The sequence below is a fragment of the Ambystoma mexicanum genome, chromosome 4p (genome assembly GCF_040938575.1).
Source record: "Ambystoma mexicanum isolate Mex_15411 chromosome 4p, UKY_AmexF1_1, whole genome shotgun sequence".
In the NCBI taxonomy this organism is placed as follows: domain Eukaryota; kingdom Metazoa; phylum Chordata; class Amphibia; order Caudata; family Ambystomatidae; genus Ambystoma; species Ambystoma mexicanum.
Window position 1 is genome coordinate 226,179,644 of NC_090927.1, and position 19,160 is coordinate 226,198,803.

Here is a 19,160-nt window from a genome sequence, read left to right on the forward strand (position 1 = left end):
CTGCAGCTCTGGATAAGGATGGAATCAAGGAAATGATCAGTGGAACTGAGCGTGCAATTGCTTCTTTTGCAAATTAAGCTCAAACGAGAGACGGGCTAATACGGTTTGATAAGAGAGACTTAAGAGCTAGACGTGGACCGTCTGCCTTGTAGAACAGCAGCCTGTCCATGCACAAGGTCACATGAAGGATAGAAAAGGCTGGTGCTTCTTGACCACTAGAGATTCCTATGAGTGGGATTCAGTACAATTGTTTTTGAGCCTACCTGTGTCATCACATATGGAGATCAGCCACAGGCACAGGAGTCGTGACTCCACCCTCTGGGAAGCAGTCCAGCCTGAACTACTAGATCATTCTCTTAGCACAAGAACAAAACATCAATGCATTTTGGCTCTATTGGGATTCATCAGCAGGTGCAGCTTTAGCAGCACCTAGGCACATTGGGACACAAGTTTTGCCATACCTGCACTTACAGTGATGCACAAAAACAGTTAAGTGATGGATGAAAATGGTTATGCTGACACTTCTTAATCACCGGAATCCTACACGCAGCATTTCATTTAGTTTGATCTTGTCTGTGCCATTGCAGAAGGGAATGGTCCCCATAACCATGGGAGCCGCCCTACAGAACTACAAGGCTACCTTTCCTCAGTAAGTCTCTCTAAAAGAGAGGCTTCCCTAAGTGTCCGGCCAGAGTTCACTACGCATACCTGACATGGGTAGAATGCACCTGCGTTGCTTGTGTTCCTTATCCGGCAGGGGTTATGACCTAGTAATGCCATTGTATTCAGGATGGTTCTCTGTGTACTGTAACAATAGGTGGGACAAATTATCACTGTGGCATATTTGTATTTATTTGAAGAACAGGGATGTACATTTCACCCATTAACAGATGTCAGAGGTATTTCCACTAAGGGCGCCTGTACAATATCATAAAGATGAAAACAAGTGGTGTGCCAGTTTATGAGGGCATAATAAAAGTGGGACATACATCACGGGCATAGCAAAACGAACAGGAAAAAATAAATACAAGAAAATAGGCGACTTACACAGATAACATTAACCAAAGGGGAAAGTGCTTCACACAAAAGCAAAATACTATATACATATGCAAAATTACATTATTAAGCGACACTGGAGGCATGGGTGGAAGCAATGGTGGTATCATGTAGGGAGGATGTGGGAGAGGGAAAGAGTAGTGTGTAAGTGGGTGTGTAAGCTAAGATTTGAAAAGATTCACAGTTGGGCTGGTTTTCATTGTGATGGGCAGCGAGTTCCAGTGGACTGGGGTGAGTAGAGAGAAAGAACAGATGCACGAGGAGGCACAGGGGCATGGGACAGTGTGGTTGATTGTATCTCAGTTCACTCATCTCTTTCCCTGCAATCAGACAGGTACTGTGTATCAAGACCTTCATAGCTTTGTTGATTAGGACATAGAACTTGAAATGGGGCGGTTTTGCCAACCAGCATGTTATAAGTATGCAGAAGTGGGGGAGGATCTGGGTAGGTTGTAGAGAGTGCAGACAGCAAAGCTGAGGATTTTGTTAAGAGGGAAGATGAATTAGAGAGGAAGGCCAAGGAGTAGGGTTGAGCAGCAGTCAAGTTTTCTGAGCACGAGACGGGGGAAAACACATGAACTGAAGCAACGGGCGCAGTCCGTGCTACTTATACTAGTGTCTACATCATGGCAGGGAGCGGGATGGAAGCCGCTGAGGCACCACAAATCGACAACGTACGGCACCCTCTGCTGTTGAAAGGTTTCCAATGCTGCAAGCAGGATAGTGGATATATCAAAGAGGAGGAATGCGTGGGAGGAACATCCATCAGAAAGAGCATTAATAGAGGTAAGTAATTTGTTCTTCTCCTTCAACCACTCCCTACTGACATCCCCATTGTCGTTCTGGGGATTTTACTTTTCTCAAGCCCAGTTTTCCTCCTGTTGCAGTAGCTTCAGAGCACGTTGCCACTAATAGCGTCCAGTCCGTGGGCGCGCGACCCCTCAGGTCAGAAAAAGCGGCATGGTATTGGCCGAAGAAGCCCATACCGGCATGGAGGAAATACCGGCATCGTGAACCACATGTTAAGAGAGCTGAGTAGAGCTGAGTAGTGTCTCCACCTGCCACAGGTGGCGGCAATGGAGACTGGGGCAGCACAAAAGGAGCACACCACACCCCTTCCCACACCCCTTCCCACACCGATATGGTTCCAATACTTGCAGCATTACTGTCACAGGTTTCCCCCCTTCTCACCTGTCTGTGTTGCCTGATGTCCTCTTTAGGCGGAGTCTTCTTTCGTATGGTTCGGGACTTAAATAAGCCTGCTGGGCCGTCCTCGGCTTCCAGATTACGTTCAGCTTCGATGTCCAGAATCAAAGGAAAACTCCAGGAATATTCAAGAAGGAGTAGGGGGGCACAGAGATTCCGGTGAAAGGGGCCCCTAGGGGACCCTGACGTCTATGGAAACAAGGCGAGTCACCACACACGATAGAGACGCCAGACACTAGGTTGTATTCCCAAAGCTAGGGTTTTATTGCAAAGCAAAAGTCTCAGTTGGCCAACTCGGTCTCGACGCCCCGCGACGTGCATCTCTAGACCTCGTGGGACGCAAGAGACCGAATTACGTACATCAGTTACATATATACAAAATGCATATCAAACAATCAGCTATGTCATGGTTAACACCCCTCTTCATTGGGTTTCGTTGAACTTGGTGTGACGATGGACATCTCCAGCCACTATGACACCTTCAAACATCTATTCTAGTAACAATTTGCAATTTGTGAGTGCGTAGGCATCTTTTGGTTATTGAATAGAACATGGCGCTTCTGTTCTTGGAAGCAAGCTACATGCAGAGGGGTTTACATTCCGGACCTTTCTATCTATCATGTGCTATTCGCGTCCTGGGAGCCGACATGCTCTTAGCGGGCTCAGCAAAGGGGGGCCGTTAGAAAAGCATAATTCAAGCCTTTAGCGGTATTATTCTAACATATTCTACCATATTACGAGACTGGCTGGCAGCTGTGAAATGATTAAATGCCCTGCGGCTCTGCTTCAAGGCTACATTAAGGAGGGAGCCGGGCATTCTTCCTGGCGCTGCCTACGTTTGTGTTTCAGCGAAACTCTTCTTATCCTCTCGGCCCTGTGGCCTTGTCCTTTTCATATACAGACAGCACTGTTCCTCAGTCGAGCAGTGTAAGCGAAAAATATACTGCGAAGTAATGGGAACAGAAAGCAATGAGCAATGGTTAAAAAAACAAAATGGTGATTCTTGTTACATCAAAATGGCTGTTCATTAGAACACTCGAAAACCTATATTCTGTCGTATCGTGCATGAGACGGTTGGCCCACGGCCACCAAAATACGTTTGCGGTCTCGAATTAGATTTCTAGACTGACACCGGGAAGATTGGAAAATAAGGAAGAAGTCGGGAGAAGGGAATCCAGGTGCCAGGGGATAGCAAGTAGCACAAGAGAAGGTACGGAGCACACGTCCGATAAAAGCTAGTAGCAGCGCTGAGACGCGCGGGGCCGCAGGGATGTGGTTTCTTTATAGAGGACGCTGCGTAGAACATGAAGACTGGTGAGCAGCGTTCTGAGTTTGCCGCCATGTTGGTAGTATTATGGAGTGTAAGGCCCGACGTGTCAGGGACCAGGAGGACCAGAAGGGGCGAGTTTGATGGTTCATGACAGCATGCCTCCTCCGGAAACTCGTTCCACCGGGTTTGCCCGGGTGTATGAGATGGAACCTTCTGAGTAACCTGGGGGTATTTAGATTTGAGATAGGTTCCCAAGTGCGTTCACTGGGGGGATATCCTTTCCATTCCACCAGGTACTGGAGTTTGCCACATCTATATCTAGAATCGCAAATCCTGGAGACCTCATGCTCCAGTTGGTCATTGATGAGTACTGGTTTAGGCCGAAGGTTAGTTCGAGAGCTCTGGACATATGGCTTCATTAAGGACCTGTCAAAGACTGGGTGGATTTTCTTCCAGGAGTCTGGTAAGGAGTCGGTAGGCCACTGGGTTGATGATTTCCTTTATAAGGAATGGCCCATAATATAGAGGTATTGTTATTGGTATTTAATTTATTGGTATTGATTTCACCCATGACCTAGTTTCACTGTGACCTTGAGCTTGAGACACCAAACCCCGATGGTAGCACTTCCTTCTGTCTGACACCTCAGGCCCACCTTGGAGAATCACACACAGGTTGAGAGCAGGATGTAGTTTGTGTCTATTAATTGATCTCTTAATGATGTTTTATATGGTCTGTTGAATTGGAGTTTTTTTTATATATTGTTTCATGTTGTCACCAAAGTTAAGGGAATTTTTGTATTTATGTTTCCCTTTCATTTCTTTCTCTTTCCTCCTCCATTGTTAGAATGTAAACTTTTTACTCCTGATGAAGACGTCACTACAATAAAGTATATACGTCGAAACCGGTTGAGTGTGGATTGGGATGAGGTCGTGGTCGGAGACTTCTGAGACCCATCTCAATTGCTTAGGCCACTGATATTATCTTTTGTGGTCCGACAGATGGATTGAACATTCTTTCTATAAATTTTCTTGATGAATTACATGTCATGAATCTTCTTATAGATTTTATATTGTATATTTAATGGTGTTTAGTATGAGTGGACTGTTGGATGGATGCCTGTGGATGAATGCTTGGACGATTGAATAAGATGATTTTTATTACTTAGATGTGGTTTTTATATATCAAATAAGTTGTTTCCTGCTATGTAAATTGTTTTTTACAAGTGCAGATTAAATCATGATTTGTTTTCATACGTTAAATTTGTATCAGGTTCAATAAAATTCCTTGATACTCAACCTTTGAACTGTATCCTTTGGATGTCTTTCTGTGATCCAATTGCATATTAATACTCCCATCCAGAGTGTGGGGTCCCCTGTGTCTTTCAGAGAACACCATAATATAGAAGAGCCAATTTATTTGGTCGCAGATGCCGTGGCAGCAGTTTCGAGCATAGCCAAACCGTATCCCCTATTGTGTAGGAGGGGTTTGGTCTTCGTTTGGAGTCCGCATACAGTTTGGTCTGGGTCCTGGCCTTTTCTAATTGTTCTTTGGCTTCTCTTTGAACATTAATGAGTGTTTCAATCCAGGAGTCGACTGTTGGAACTGGTGTAGGATGAGGAAGGATGGAGGGTAGAACCAAAGGGTGGAATCCTTGGCTACAGAAAAAAGGACTAGTCTTAACAGCAGAGTGGTCCAAATTATTATAGGCGAATTCAGCCACTGGTATTAAAAAGGGACCAATCGTCCTGGACCTTGGTAGTGAAGCAACGGAGGTATTGTTCCAAGGTTTGATTTACGCGCTCTGTGGCTCCGTTGGTTTGGGGATGATATCCTGAGGAAAGAGCGCGTTGGATTCCTAGTATTTGGCAAAGATGTTTCCAGAACTGAGAAATGTATTGGGGCCCTCTGTCCGATATGATCTTGGAAGGAAGTCCATGCAGTCGGAATATGTGTTCCAGGAAAATTCTAGCAAGTTCTGACGAGGATGCCAGTTTATACAGAGGTGTGATGGTGACCATGATGGTTGTGTATCCCCTGGAAGGTGGTAATTCCACAATGAAGTCTGTCGCTATGAATTCCCAAGGCCTTGTTTGAAGTGGAGGTTGCTGCAATAGACCCGCCGGTCTTTTGTTGTCATGTTTGTTTTGATTACAGACAGAGCATGCCTGAATATACAGTTGTACGTCAGCTTTCATTCCAGGCCACCAAAATTGCCTTTGTATTAATCGGAGGGTATTGGTAGTACCACGATGCCCGGAGTAAAGAGTATCGTGACAGAGATTTATTATCCTTTGCTTTAGTTTTTATGTTGGGATGACCAAGGCATTGTCTTTGAACAAGTATCCATGTTTGGTCTTCAATTTCCACTGGTTCTTGTCCGAGATATCTTTCCAGAGCTCCGAGGATTGAGTCTGAATGCGGACTTCATCTAGGAGGCTGGTCGCCTAGCTACAAATATTGTGTGGGGAAACATCTTGGGAAATGTTTGGTCTTCAGGAGGTTCATAGTCAGGGCGCCGAGACAAGGCGTCAGCGATTACGTTTTGTGTTCCCGGAATATGGTGAATCTGGAACTGGTATTGGGCAAAGAAGAATGCCCAACGGGCCTGACGGCTGTTCCTGCATTCCAGGGCCTGTAACACTTGGAGATTTGGATGGTCCGTTCGAACCTGGACAGGATGATTAGCTCCTAGAAGTAAATGACGCCACTCGGTGAAGGCTTGACGGATGGCTAGAAGTTCCTTTTCTAAGACTGAGCAATGAGTTTCACTGGAGGTCAATGTCCGTGAAAGATAGGCAATAGGATGTTCCAGCCCGTCATCGAGTTCCTGTTTCAGAACTGCTCCGATGACATAGTTAGAAGCGTCTGTTTCCACTAGGAATGGTCGATTTATCTCAGGTTGAACCAGGATGGGGGCTTGTGTAAATTCTGTTTTCAGGCGTTGGAAGGCCTTCTCCTGGGCTGGGGTCCAATGATAGGGAGTATCTTTCTTCAACAAGGAGATGATCGGTTGAACAATCTCGGAGAAGGATGGTATAAACTTACGATAGAAATTGGGCAAGCCCAGGAAAGATTGGATCTGTTTTAAGGTGGTCGGAATTGGCCAGGATAGTATGGCCTTAACCTTGGATTGGTCCATGCCTATGCCATCTGGGCTAAGGACAAATCCTAGATAGTGAACAGTGGAAACATGAAAAAGGCATTTCTCGGCTTTTTCTAGAAGCTTGTGTTCACGTAGCCGTTGTAACACTGCTTTAACATGTTCTTCATCCTTGAGAGGATCCTTAGAGAATATCAAAATATCGTCCAAGTAGACGATGACGAAAAGAAATAGCATATCCGAAAACACCCGGTCCATAAAGCGTTGGAAGATTGCCGGAGCATTAGAGAGTCCAAAGGGCATGACCAAGTATTCGTAATGACCAAAGGGTGTTCTGAAGGCTGTCTTCCATTCATCTCCTTCTCTAATACGAATCAAATGATAAGCACCCCTGAGATCCAATTTGGTAAATATTACGGCTCCTCTTACGGCTTCCAGGATATCTGAGATCAAGGGTAATGGATAACGATCCTTAAGGGTGCACTGATTGAGACCTCGATAATCAAGACAAGGTCTGAGCTCCTTGGTCTTTTTTAGGAACAAAAAATAATGAGGCTCCAGCCGGGGATTTGGATGGGCGTATGGTGCCGTTTTCTAGGTTAGTATCTAGGTATTCACGAAGGGCCTTTTTCTCGGGTTCAGACAGAATAAACATCCTTCCAAAGGGGATCCCAGCTGAAGGTTCGGTTTCAATAGCACAGTCCTCAGGCCTATGGGGTGGTAAGGCTTGGACAATAGCAGAAGAGAACACATCGGCGTATTCCTGGTAGGCTTTAGGAACCTGGATGATGTTGGAGACCATAAGAGGACCTTGCTGAGTTGTTGAACGTTCTTCTGATGTTGTCGGTGAAGGATCCAGGAGCAGACAATGGGACATGCAAAATTCGGAACCTAGGAACAGGGAACCTGCTGTCCAATTGATGTATGGGTTGTGTTTTTGTAGCCAGGGCATTCCCAATACCATTGGGTAATGGGCAGATTTTATGATGTCAAACTTTATCTTTTCTCGGTGATGGTTTATAGCAAGCTCAATTTCCTTAGTCTGAAGGGTTATGGGTCCAGAAGAAAGAGGTCTTCCATCAATTGCTTCTACAGGTTGCAAGACGTTCCGGGATTCGTAAGGAATATGATGTTTAAGGACCCATTCCTGATCTATGAATATTCCCATGGCCTCACAGTCCACTAGTGCCAGAATGGGGTAGGATTCCTTCTTGGATGACGATAGGAAGGCCTGTAAGATTACCAGGGAGTTTTGTCCAGGAGAGTTCAAGGATGGTATAGATGTGGAGCCTGCATCTCTCTCCCAAAACTGAGCTCCATCTAGGATCGGGAGCTGGCATTTCCCGAACGCCATGGAGGGGCTAAGGGACATTCTCTGACTAAATGCTTGTCCGAGGCACAGTACATGCATAAGCCAGTATGGATCCTTCTCAACCTTTCTTGGGAGGATATGGGTCCACGGAAGGCCCCTAGCTGCATGGGTTCGGGTTCATTTGTAGGAACAGGAGAATCTTCGGATTTTGAAGGGCCCACAAGAGGATTTTTTTGGATGGGTGACTTGGTCTTCCTATGCCCTTCTTTCCTGGATGCGAAAATCAATCTGTAGAGCAAGATCCATAAGTGCCTGGTAAGAACTAGGATGTGCTATCCTGGCTAATTCATCCTTAATATCTTCATTTAGCCCTCTTCGAAAGAGGGTGTAGCAAGCTTCAGAAGGCCAACCCGCTTCATTAGCCAATTGTTTGAATCGAGTTACGTAGGTGAGCATTTCCTGAGAGCCTTGCTGGAAATCGAGTAAACGTTCTTGAGCACTAAAGACCTGTTCTGGGCGGTCAAACATAGTTTTTAGTGCTTGAATGAATCCATCATAATCATCCAAAAGGGGATCTCCGGTGTTAACTAATGGTGTGGCCCAGGCTAATAAGAAATAAAGTGAGAAATAATAAAGCCCAATTTAGCCCTGGGGGTGGAAAAATAATCAGGTTTAAAGGTAAAGTGGACCAAACAAGAATCCAGGAATCCCCGGAGGGTTTTTGCACAGCCATCATATTTGTCAACAATGCTGCCCAACAGCACATTGTCCTTTGTGGCAGAGTCACCTGCAAGTACCAATTGTTTTAGCGCAGCGTTCTCCGCTTTCAAGTTCTGTACTTCGGTTGTTAGTTCTTGCATGCCACGCATAAGATCCTGGATGGCCGCCTCCATGTCTATATCGACTTCGGCCAGGTGGCGTCTCAATCTGTCACAGGTTTCCCCCCTTCTCACCTGTCTGTGTTGCCTGATGTCCTCTTTAGGCGGAGTCTTCTTTCGTATGGTTCGGGACTTTAATAAGTCCCCTCGGCCGTCCTCGGCTTCCAGATTACGTTCAGCTTCGATGTCCAGGATCAAAGGAAAACTCCGGGAATATTCAAGAAGGAGTAGGGGGGAGTTGCAGAAGCGATGCAGGGATTCCGTGAAGATTGGAAAAGTAGGAAGAAGTCGGAAGAGGGAATCCAGGGGTCAGGGGATAGCAAGTAGCACAAGAGAAGGTACGGAGCACACGTCCGATCAGAGCTAGTAGCAGCATTGAGATGCGCGGGGCCGCAGGGGTGTGGTTTCTTTATAGAGGACGCTGTGTAGAACGTGAAGACTGGTGAGCAGCGTTCTGAGCTTGCCGGCATTTTGGTAGTATTATGGAGTGTAAGGCCCGACGTGTCAGGGACCAGGAGGAACAGAAGGGGCGAGTTCGATGGTTCATGACAATTACATGGGCTGGAGGACATGATTGCATTGCAGCACCAACAACAACAGGCAGCACAGAGGAGACGCAGGGGGGAGGAGTATGGCGATACTGGCCCAGCAAGCCACACCAGTGCACCCAGTCATACCACAGAGGCAGCCAGCAATCCCCAGGATTCTAGCCATTCCATTCAACCTAACCCCTGAGCAGATACACACCCTGTGCTGCCTGGACCGGGATACCATCACCACCATGGTGGACATGAATCACAACGACATAGTGAGCCGCATAGACATCCGTACTGCCATCCCCCCTCTACTGAAGGTGGTAACTGTGCTCCACTACCTGGCCACAGGCACCTATCAGCATACGGTAGAGCAGATGCATGGCATTTCACAACCAGTATTCACACGCACGCTGACCCAGGTGCTCGATGCCCCCATGAAGCACACACGTGAACACATATCCGTGCCACGGACAGCCCAGGAGATCTCCAGCGACAAAGTTGGCATCTATTCACTGGCATGCATCCCAAGTAGCATCGGGACAATCGACTGTACCCATGTGGAAATGGTGCCCCCACATCACAATGAGGATGTCTACCGAAACAGTAAGCATTAAAACTCCATCAATGTCCAAATGGTATGTGACTCAAAAAAGAGAATAACAAATTGTCGTGACCGATACCCCTGATCAACCCATGAATCAATGGTCCTGCGGAACTCAATGATACCACGCAACATGGAGCGCCATGCTGGACAAAGTTTGTGGATACTTGGTGAGTAGCAGGGCAGGCACATGGCAGTGTGATGTGGGGTATGTTTGGGGGGGGAGAGATGCATACTCCAACTCGTTGTGGACTGTCGTTCGTACAATAAAGGGACATACAGATGTACGCCAATGTCCACCAACGCAGCCCACAATGGAGAGGACACAAAACCACATGCAAGTAGTAAACTGCACAACAAAGACATCAATCCATAACGCAATACATGACACATCTATCCACATGCACATTGCACATCATACTATACCCTACATGACACAAAGCTGCTACATGCAGCCAATATGCATAATGTAAATGTGCGTTGAACAACATCACAACAGATATGCGCCCTTGAGTGCATGCAAATGGATCACCTGTAGCCATTGTACAGAACCACACCCGTACACCACTACTGATGTGCCGCTTCACAGCATGGGGACATTGGAATCATAATGGCAGTACACTAGCAGTGTCGTACAAAGGTTGTCTGGGCCGAGGAACACCTAGGACCTATCCACGCCCAGGACATGGGAAATACTGCCGGAGGCATGGATGGTGCACATCCACTTGCAGGGACTAGCTTACCTACTCACATTGCAGTTACACTGATCGTCTCCATGCATGCTGGGATTCGTGGTTGCCAATCAGAATGCTAACAGAATTAGTGTGAAATGTCCAGGTTGCAATTGAGGTGACCAGTAACAAGGCCCCATTGTTCCAGCCATGCAGGTGATGCTGGCTATCCCCTGAAGAGTTGGCTCCTTACCCCTATACGGAACCCACAGAACAGGCACGAAGAGGAATAGAACCTTGCACAGAACCATACCCGTGTCGTGATTGAGCAGGCATCTGGCCTTCTGAAGACACGGCTCTGGTGCCTAAGCTGCCCGGTTGAGGCTCTCCTGTATGGCCATGACAAAGTGCCGAAGATAACCATGGCATGTGTCATGCAGCACAATATGTGTATCAGACGGAATGTGCCTATGCCCCCTGACATTGACATGCAACCATCTGATGAAGATGATGTTGATGGGGATGTGGATGGGGGAAATTGGCCGGCAGGACATGCAAGAGGCGATGGCCAGGAGGGAGACGATGTGCGTCAGCATCTGATATGGCAAATATTCTGGGAGACAAGGGTCAACTCTTTTGGATGGAGATGGGTATTGTTGCCCTGCTGTATGTGGTGAGGCGCACAATGGGCCCCGTCCCCAATAAAGTACACATACACAATGATGAAGACCAAGCCTGTGTTTCAACTTGTCAGTGTATTATGATTAATTAGTTAACAAATAGTACATGGCCCCAACTGTGCAAACACCCTTTCCCCGTCCCCCCACAACACTCCCAAAAACACTTTTCCCCTCTCCCCCCACAACACTCCCAAAAACACCCTTTCCCCCCTCCCCCACAACACTCCTAAAAACACCCTTTCCCCCCTCCCCCCACAACACCTCCATGTGTGGCTTGTAGTGCGTAGGTGTCCAGCTGCACATGTGCCAGCTAGTTCTTGCTGGCCCTACTTCTCATGGCCTCCACCGCCATTGGGAGGTTGGGATGGCGTGCGCCTCATGGTGCGCAAGGAGCGGCGGCGGGGGTTTTGTCTGACGTGAACTCGCAGAGGAGGTGCCCGGTTGATCCTGTGGTGGTGGGGGATATTGTCGCTCCATAGCGTCCGCTATGCGTGTGAGGACCTGCCTCAGTTGGGCCATCTCCTCGCACAGCCTGTTTGTGCAGGCCTCCATGCCCTCTCTTGTCTGGCTTGCATTCGACCTAACCTCCTCCCTCAGACCGGCTGCCTATTCCACATGCTGGCCAACCAGCGCTGTAATTTCCACCTGCCTCTGGCTGATGGTTGACAGGTCATGGCGACTGCGTCCAGCTCTTGGGGTGGCTGCTGCGCCCTGATCCATGCCTCGGCCATCAGGTGAGGACAACTGAGGGCTCCAGCGCCCTTCCACGGTGTCGTTGCCAGATTGTCTATGGCTACTTGATTGCGATGGTGGCCGTGGGCTTGGGCTTGGCTCAATGGATGGCGGGTGCTTGGGGTCTGCCTTTGCCTTTCAAGGTCAATGGTCTCCTCCACGTCCGACAGCGACGCGGTGGCTGCTGCCTCACCAGTGGAACTGGTGGCAGCAGAGAGCGGGCCCTCCATGCTTGTTTCCAATGACGGGGGAACACTGCGTGGGTGCAGCAGTTGTAGCAGCCGTGGCTTCAGGCCGTGTTGAACTGGCGCTCTTGCTACCTTTACCCCTCTGCTGGTGGTCACTCCTCCCTGTGCCCCTTGAGGTGGTGGCGGTGTCCCCTGTCTCCTGGCCTTTTTCTTGGCTGGGGGGAGCATGTGTCACAGTGCCCTGTTCATCGCTGTCTGTCTGTGATCCTGTGGGGGACAAAAATAGGGAATATCATCGGTGATGGTGCTACGTGCCTTATGCAGAATGATTACGTCATGCCGCTCTATGCATTGGGACCTCTTTAGTTGGGAATCCGGTAATGGGGATGTCGGATGGGTCATGCATGAATGGGTCTGTGTTCAATGATGACTTGGACAGTTGATCAACATTAAACGGCACTACATCATTTGCAGCCTTCCAAGTGAGCACACACAAACAGACACACTGGATCAAATTGCAAAATATCTACAACTTAATTATGAGGATTTCAAACATCCATTGAGACATCGGGGTAATAATTTGAAGTCACAAGCTAGTAGCTAGCCATAAAATGTCTCTCGCCACCTCAATTCATTTCTTAATCGCCAAGTGTCAATAATCACTAGTGGCGAGTGCACATTTTGAGCCCTGGAGACATGATAATCTAAGGATAAAAATAAGGTATCGAAAAACCGGATGTGGCAGAATGTATGCAAAAGCTCTTCCATGAGATCCTAGGTACCAATTCGGCTGCAGATGTACATATCAAAGAGCACATGGGCTGGTGCCCCCAAGGTATTAAGGCAGAGACAGACCGAGAGGAATCGCAGTAAAAACACCAGAGACAGGGATGCCGGGCTTAACTCGAGCGGTTTCTGTTAGCAAGCGGATCTTGGTGAAGTTAACCGCTCCAGTTAAGCCACTTAGGCTTACCGGAAATCTAGTACTTGTAGGAATCTCTGTCTCTGTCCCGCCTGCACCATAACACTTTGGCAAAGTGCACTTTAAGCACGACACACGTGCCAACACAAGCTTCTCTACCATCATAGAAACAACACCAATAAAAAAACAATACCCATGGATATAGGTGTGGAAAAACTAACTAAAACCACCTTGCCATAATTAGAAATACTTAATCTGGCCTATCTGCTGGCTATCCTATCTGCTTCAAGCTCTTATACACAAGGTACCTGCTGAGTATCTAGTCATAACCAGCACCTATTACTTCCTGGAAATCTACGTACATCCGAGAGGGAAGCATAGCTGAAATGTTTCAGTATTGCAACTAAAGATCATGATACCGGATAGGCGTCTGTGCAAAACATGGAGAGGTCATACAATTAGATAAGGACTATACCGCTTCGTGTATAGCACACATATACGAGAATAGATGCCACCTTTATGAGTTCTACCCTGTGGTCCTAGCTAATGTGACAGGGTCAATCTTATGACCCTGTCAAGGGGGCCCAAGGGCCCCTCTCAACCTGAAGTAGGTGGCCGACAAGAGGAGGAGTTGAAAGTAGCTTAGCTTGAGATTGGCCCAGGGAAGCAGCGGACTCGAGCATTCAAGCCAGCAGAATCAGTTGTCCATGAGAGGTGTTTGTGTGAGGTTGGAGGAAGACCAAAAGACTGGAGAGGAGTCTGCAACAAGTGGAGGAGGACTTGGTGGAAACCTTTGGCATGTTTGGAGAGAAAGAAGGTAAAGGGTTGGGATTGAGTGGTAGCAATTTTTGTTGTATGCTTAGAGAGTGATGACTTAATTGCCCCTTAGGGCATGATTCCCTGCTCGCCCCCCTCGACCCTAGGTAGGGCTGTGTGGAGTGGGCACAGTATCAACAGTTTTAAGTTATGATGAGAGGTGCCTCAGAAGTTCAGCCTAGCACTTTGACAGTTCCCTGAGTGTTTGCACCCCTTGACATAATTGACAACAATACAGCCAGAAAATGTTGTGTAGTTCGTTTTGACTCAAAGAGACCTCATTATGAAGCATTACTCAAAAATATGAAGCTAACACTTAAAGGTAGCAAGTCAATATATTTAATATCACTTCTGCCTTCTACCAGTTCTAATCATCATTAAACCTGCTATGGTAACAGCTATTATAACTTAACAGATTGTCATATATAGAGAAAGAGTTATTGCATAAGCTAAAAGCATAATTCAGATGTAACAAAGATCAAGTACAATTCATCATTTTTAGAAACCACCTTGAGCAACATGGGGTGTATGTTAGGGTGGTCTATACTAAACTATGTTATGATCAGGAGTGGAATGACATAATAGAACACGCCTTCAGTCCCATCTATGCCAACAGTTCAAGCTTCACATCCAAACTCACGTTTGTCATGCCTTGCCTAGCTGCCTGCAAAGTTACCACGACTGCCTATCGATGGGGCCTGCTGCTTCGGCACCTGCGATGGAAGGCTCTTCCCATACCCCACGATCTCGTGGTCTGCTGCCTGCTGTGTTCGTGGCCTTAGCTGTTGTGCTTTTTATATTAAAAGGGTGACTTAATCTGCATAAACTATGTACGTCATTTCCTTGGCCTGGAAAGAAAGTCTAGAGTCTGAACCTGCTTTTGTGCTTTGGTTTGCATTGCACACATGATTTACCTATGTGGAAACTCAATCGACAGGTGCCGTTTTAGCCTCTTGGATATTTCCCTTACAGTGAACGTGCTTCCTGTAGGGACAAGAGCAAAGCATGTCATTTGTTTGTTGACCCCTTTAAAACCTAATTCTAGTGAAGGCCTTTCTTCAGAGCAAACAGCTACACTTGCCTTCAGCCAGTTTAAACGTGTATTTCTATTTTGGTATTGTGGTTCCTGCCCCTCGCTTCTTATCTGATCTGCCTGGTGTGAAACCTAGCCGTTGAAGACAGGCAGCTGCTATTCTGTGGTTAGAAAGAGGAATTGATCATGTCGAGTTCATTGCAAGGAACAAACTATGCGTTTGCTCTTTGCTGAACCCACAAGCGTTATTTATCAACGGCAATATATCATCTACAGAAAATGCCTACCTTTGTCTTTTGACACTAGCCTTCGCATTATGTGCAACCGTGTACTTTGTATTCACTGCACAGTAGTTGTCATTTGCTGTTGCCATTACTGATCTGTGGCTTAACTGTCTTAGCTCGTTCGTAAAATTCATAAATCATGACAGTGGTAGTGATTACATATAGTTTTGGAGGGAAAGCAGGAGGGGAGTTGAGAGCAGAAGAGAGAGAGAAGAGTAGAAGAGAGAGAGAGAGATATCAGGGGGAAGCAAGCAGCCGGTAGGTGAAGGACAGTGGGGCTGGGGGTAGGAGGGAAGCAAGTGAGGGACAGAAAAGTGGAAGACAGTACTGGCAGCGGTAGTGTGGGGAGGAATGAGATCAGGAGGGAAACAAGTAAGATCAAGAGGGAGCTCAAGGCATACATTAGTTTGCAAAAATTGATTTGCAGAGTTTGCCAATTAAAATGTTCTTGATTAGCAAACAAACTTATTTGATATGCAACTTTGTACAAATATTTTTAATGTCACCAAAGCTATTTGTAACCTAGACATAAAATGAGCAACAATCCAGCATTTCCTGTACCTCTGAAGTAAGAGATTAGTGAGGTAAGTGTCTGTAAAACATAAAGGTTAGCTGCATGAATAGACTAAAATAAATAGATATGCTAAAAAGGCTCTGAAACAGTTTTCAGTGTAAGGCTTTGCGCAGCTAGGTGCAGCCGGTGTTGCACAGGACAGTGTCCTGCATACTGTATGCTTGCCTCATCACTTGCTGTGGAGAAGTTCTGAATTTTCATAAATCAAAAGGTTCAAAATGGCATAGCTGCAGTCTAAGTATGTCGTATGGTGTTGCTGCATACAGGGTAATTGTAAACTTCAGGTGGACAAAATGGCCCATGCCAGTCATTGATATCAACTCTTTTCAATATAGTGTTAAATATTACATTCAGGGGTGGGCAGAGCTAGTAACAGACCGCAAGCTCAAGTCAGGTAGGCCCAAGCGCATCATTGCCGCCCTGCACGCTGACAAAGGTAGTTATTACTATTAGCACTCGGTGATGCCATCTGTGGTGCTGACACTTTTTATTTTTGTTTTTAAAGGAACCAGGATTTGCACAATAAATGCTTACCTTAAAAAGAAATAGGATGTGTCACTGATGGGAAATAACTATTTCCAGGAAACTGAAGGTGGGCCAAGAGGTTTGGCAGGGGTCACTGGTGGGGCAGGGAGGTTCAAGGCGAGGCCCTTCAGGGGCAACTGGGCCTGGGGTACCACCTCCAAGGACAAGGTGAAGTTTGGTCAGAGGTGCAGCGGGCTGACATGAAATGCAGGCAGATACTTGTGGATTCCACTTGTCCACTTGCGTTCTCACCCTCCTTATTGGCCAGCAATCTCCTCAGGTGCTACTATATAATGCAATCATACGCCTAGAGAAAAGCGAGCTCTGGGGGCTAGCTACAGTGGATGGTATTGCAGTAGGTCTGTAGATGTACAGATTGGATGGAACTATTGATCACTACTTTGTCTAAACATCTAGTAAGCTTTGTGCCTTCATTATGTAAGAGGAAAGACAGTAAGCGACTAAGCGGAGTGGATGGTGTATCAGGCAGAGAGCTGCAAAAACTAGGTGGACTATTGTAGTTTGCAGCCATTTTCCTTTTAGCAACATCGTAATAAGATAGAATGTCAAGGGGTTTTGGATCAGATCATGGGTTGGGCACCGGATGCACAGATGTATGCAATCAGCAGGTTACAGAACTAGGTTTTGCATCAAATTCATACGGTTGTGTGATCATGAACATTTTTTATGATGCACCTTCCCCTACAAAATGAAATATAGTTGACACTGAGATTTAGATACACTAAACTTTACTCAAAAGCATGAAGACAATGCAGTGTTTTACAGTACAAATACTGTAATTATGCATTATGTTACAACGTACATATTTAGGGAGGTAATTGCTGGACTGTCTTTTAAAAAATAAAGTTAATACATACTGGTCTTTGCCAACCAGAAAATAGTTGGTTTAATAAAAGTATCATCCTGATATACTGTTGGTTTGCAAATATTTGAAGAATAAAAAAGATATTTCCTTGGTTAGCACTCTCTAACACAGGCCGTTGACTCTTAAAGAGTGGAGTAGATGATGACTGCTGCACTCCTTTTGCCCCTTTGAACGTGCAATGAACCGAGAAAAGAGGGTAGTGAGTGCTATGAGAGTAAGGGAGGAATGCAGGGTGAGCTGTGTTTTCAGTGAACAGGGTAATTTAAATAGCCAATTGCGCTACACATTTGTCCATATAATTAGCAAACCTACAGAATTACATAGCAAATTGCTATGCAACACTGCTTATGTTACACCTTGGGATCTGGATAGTAAACATAGGAGGGAGAAAGAGAGAGAGAGAATATCAGCAGACGGTGCACCGAGAGAGTGAGAGGAAACAAGTGAGTGAGGAAAAGGTTGAGAGGAGGTCATCCAGAGAAAGGATGCCAGGGCAATCAAAGTTCCCAGCTAGGTCATTTAGGAAGTCCCATAGAGAATTAGATACAGAAGGCTATGGCTTTTAGACCTCCATAGACAGTATGGCTCCCTATTTGGCTATAGAGGGGAATCTGTATTCTCACTAGACCTGTTGGAGTAGGGTGCCTGGGCTAGGGAGGCGGAAGCCCCCCCTTCAAGGGCGAGGGTATGGATACAGGGACTAGCAACAAACCTTGACACTCGATTGGCATGTGTTGTATATATTTTTATTATAACAGTGGGAAAACGATTCCCTTTGCTGTTGGCACCGCAACAGTAGTGGTTTGAATCTGGATCGAAGAGTGCTGGATTGACTGATCCCGACCACCTGAGATATTAAAACTCACAGGTTGGCCTACTGTGTTCCCTCTTTGATACACTGGTGTTAATGTACACAGCAGGTTCCCAGGGGTTGACGAAGCAGATAAATGTGGGTGCTAGATACCATTTGGGGATGACTAAATCACGTAAAGGCATCATCAACGTCCACCCAGAACTACAAGAATTTCCCAACATAAGCCAAGAAGTGCCTAATAGTACGACGAGATCGTCAGAGAATGATACGACACATGGGTAATAGGAAGTCACACGCCAAGAAATCTAGTAAGAAAGTGCAAAACTGAAACTCTAAATTGTCAGCGCAAATACATGACAAGGCATCCAGAGAAGATTATGTGAAAGCTAGACTTAGGGGGCTGTCTGGGCGCACAAGAGAGGTTTAAATTAGACTGGAGATAGTGGAAACGGATATCCTCATGATATCCAATTTAATGAAGGTAATGTACCAAGATGTTAAACTCGTTCTTGATAAGGTTCAGGATTTGGAGGGCAGATCAATGTTAGAATTCTTGGTCTAAGCGAGGAAGCCATGACAGCACCAATGGAGGAATACATAGGAAGGACGATTCCTTAACTTCTTCCCAATGCTAAACTGTGCGTTTGTGGTAGAACGTGTACATCGATTCCCTGGGCCCTCGACCCAAACCTGAATCCCCACTGGATACCATCATTATTTGTTTCTTGAAGTACATAGAATGTATTTTGACGGCTGCCCGGGATTCAGAAGAAGTGAGACATGAAACACTACATTGCATTCTGTCCTGATTTAAGTCCTTGGATATAGAAGGCCAGAAAGCAGTTTGAGACAGCCAAAAAAGCATCTGCACAACAGCACATTGTTGTATCCTTCTAAACTCTGTATTGAAGCTAAGGGAAAAAAACGTTTTCTTTCATTATCATGAGGCTGCCATTCAGTTTGTTGAGAGGTGGCCCGCATCGCTGGCTCACCAACAAAGGTTTTAAACAAAAATACTGACTCTTTATTTGCTCGGCAGGGTGCACTAATGCAACAGTATTCAGAACATTTGTAA

At 46.2% G+C, this 19,160-nt stretch overlaps 1 protein-coding gene across 2 annotated transcripts in view; it reads right to left on the reverse strand.

The window, feature by feature from the left end:
- PAQR8 (progestin and adipoQ receptor family member 8) overlaps positions 1 to 19,160 on the reverse strand; it is a 524,720-nt gene that overhangs the window by 470,933 nt on the left and 34,627 nt on the right. Inside the window, exon 2 of one of the 2 annotated variants that reach the window (XR_011260371.1) lies at positions 11,546 to 12,498. The exons of the other annotated variant lie outside the window; for it this stretch is intronic. The gene's annotated coding sequence lies outside the window, so the exon portion shown is untranslated. Of the gene's footprint in view, positions 1 to 11,545; positions 12,499 to 19,160 lie in introns of those variants that run through there. 2 annotated transcript variants of the gene reach the window in all.